This window comes from Gossypium raimondii, chromosome 2 (assembly GCF_025698545.1).
Source record: "Gossypium raimondii isolate GPD5lz chromosome 2, ASM2569854v1, whole genome shotgun sequence".
NCBI lineage: Eukaryota > Viridiplantae > Streptophyta > Magnoliopsida > Malvales > Malvaceae > Gossypium > Gossypium raimondii.
Genome location: NC_068566.1, coordinates 24,848,214 through 24,851,605, shown reverse-complemented (window position 1 = coordinate 24,851,605; position 3,392 = coordinate 24,848,214).

Genomic DNA, 3,392 nt, shown 5'->3' with positions numbered 1-3,392 from the left:
TACAAAATATATTACATTGGATAACCCATGTATTTGTTCCCAAATGCCTCCAAACAGAAATCCCAAGTTAGACGATCAAGAGTAGATCCCCTCATAACCATACTCCACCAGCGGTGTACTTCACCGTTGAGCAAGGATGCGATGCAGCCCAACTTTTCTTCATCCGAGTAGGTTATCTGCTCTATGATTCTCTCCACTCTCCAACTAATATTCAAATTTGGTCGAATCGTAGACGCTCGAGTGGCAGACCTCGATTCGTAGCTACAGGATTACCTCTAGCTATCCGCTAGAAATCCCCGATCATTACTTGCATTAAGGCATCAATATCCACCTCAGGTATTGCTTGTCTTAGAGGAGGCACTTCCGGCGCATTCACGTTAACTCACCCTTGTCAAAGAGGCATATCAATTATAATATAAACATAAATAAAAACAATAGCAAAGAGTAAGAAGCAACAACCAATCCTACCCAAAAAAATAAGCAATTTCACATTAACGTATTTTTGTGCAATGTTAAAAAATTCTTGGTTTCGTTCCAAAACCAAAATCAAATCATTATCGAAATTTTCTAAAATTTTGAAAACTCAAGAATTAATAACCCTTGCTAACCTAGTTTTTACAAACCTGGCTCTAATACCACTAAATGTGATGCCCCAAACCCAACTGGGATAGTCTGACTCGAATTTTGAACGTCACATTATCCACCAAAGTGCCTCTCTGTTAAAACCACCACAAAGCACACCAACCACTAAACCCATGTCACACAATTATTCATGGAATATTTGATAACCTAAAGTCATGTATCTGTTGCGCTACTTTGATAATCTAGTCACCGACATAATTTGTAAATTAAATTTTTAACAAACAAATATTCTAAAAGCTTCAATTGAACATTCTTGCAGGTGATAGGGTATATAAAAGGTTATATTTGTAAGGATTTTAGAACCTGTTTTATTTAAAACAAATAATTAGATCTAAACCATAAAGTAGTAAAATATTGGAAAACACCATTTCATAAGGTTGAAAATAGTATAGCAGATTAATATGTATAAATCTTGTTTAGGAAGATTCATTAAAACATCATGCATCTCTTCATAAAATAATTATCATTTAATTAGTTCACAAGTCACCTACTATTTACGTAATTTGTCCAATTTTATATTTCATGCATACTAAACTTATGATTAATTTCCAAATAACATATAAAACATATAAGACTTACCTTAATAACCAATGGATCTTCAACCGAAATTTACAGGTTAGTCGAACAATTACTCATACAATTCATCAAACATTCATAATCTAGCATTCAATCATCAATCTGGAACAATAATAAAAGCTTTAAATCAAACCAATTAAAGAGTTCACGATGTCCAATTACAAGCAGGTAAGATTTTAGAGTTTAAAACCCTCTAGATTAGTCCCACAATGCCTTCCTTATCGAGTTGGAAACACATCAAACATACTCAAGGTAAATTACCTTGCTTTGGATCACTTGGTAGCTCACTTCTCCTCCTCGTTTCAACTTTAGCCTTATATTGTTACACATAATAGAGTGTGAGCTTTTTCAAGCTCAGTGAGTGCTTGCATACTATCACAATTAATCATGGTAAGCAATCAAGCATAACTCATAGCATTAACATTGATATGTCGGCACAATGTGATCATGAAGCATATAAACAAAATATATTACATTGAATAAGTAGATTTCCAAATGCGTCCAATATAATGTGTAGCATAAAGTTATCACCCACCAAACACAACCAATTTACCCTCGAAACACAACCAATTTACCATCCGAACACAACCAAATGTACCCTCCAAACACAACCATATATATAACCTCCGAACAGAACCAAGTATACCCTTTAAACACAAACAATTTACCCTCCGAACATAACCAAATGTACCTGCAAAACACCATCATATATATAACCTCTGAACACAACCAAGTATACCCTCCAAACACAACCATTATACCATTTAACATATCTACTTAAACATGTATTCTTACTATTTAATACACACTTTCACATGTCACACAACTCATGTTTATATCACATATTCTAGTCTCATATCATGTATTTAAAAATGCCCACATTATTCTCAAATAGCCACAACAGATAGATCTTATATAGTGTATATAAAATCAATAAGACTCATATCATATTCAATCATAAACACATAACATTTTCATTGTCATCTCAATATATATCACATAACATATCACATTTAAGCATCATTTTCAACTCATGATTAGATTATGTAGAAACACTTACTCATGGAACTTAGTTTAGGTGATTAGGCTGCCTAAGCTCCCCTTTAACACTTTTATTTGTGCATAATTGTAGCACACCAAATCACTCACCTTGCAATCTTGACTTTAAATAAGCCATTGTTTGCCTTTACCCTTGCTTGTAGAACCTCCCAACGAATTTGACACTTTGCATACACATTAAATACATTACAAAACATTATAAACAACCTCAAACACATTTAAATCATCTAAAAAATGCATACCACAACACATCTATCTTACTTACCGGAAACTAGATAGTTTTACTGAAAATGCAATTTCATTACTCAAATCTAGTTTCTAAACCTTAATTTTGATTCCAAACATCCTAAATATCATCTAATCACAAATCTAAATCATCAATTTTACTTAATTATACTTGATCTAATTTTTTCAAAAATTAAGCTTAAGTGATCTTTAAATAGGGGAAATCATTCAATTTGCTTAAACTCAATAAGGATTTGTTAAATTAAAATTAAATACCTTTTAATTATATCAAAAGGAGTTAGAAATCACTTTATAACCAAAGTTTAGCCAAGAAATACGATATCTACCATTTTAAATCCAAAAATTAACTTAAAATCTATAACCCCCTAAAACTCGACCCAGAAGTTTCAACCAGATTTTAGAGATTACATTGGCCACTGAAATATGGCCTTATTAAACACCAATTAAAATTTTCAAAAACCTTACCAAAACCCATATTTACTCTTATTTATCGAAAATGTAATTGAGCTTTGTTTATAATTTTGAGAACACATTAAATCAATTTATCACTCAAAATTTGTCCAAAACCAAATTCAATTATTCATAATAACCTTAAAAAAATTAGATTAATAATTTCGCTAACCAAAGTTCAACAAAAACAACATTGTGACGGAAAAATGATATTTTTCTTCCACTTAAAATCCATAAATTAACACTTAAAAACTGAATAATTGATAGAGAAAGGAAAAAATAGTGTAATTAGGCAAAAACGTGTGAAATCACAATTTAAATTCAAAACCAGAATCCTAAAACTGTAATGATGGTCCAAAGTTAAAATTCATACCAGAGTTCATAAAAAAATCATCTACAGTCCGAAGGAAAACAATTTA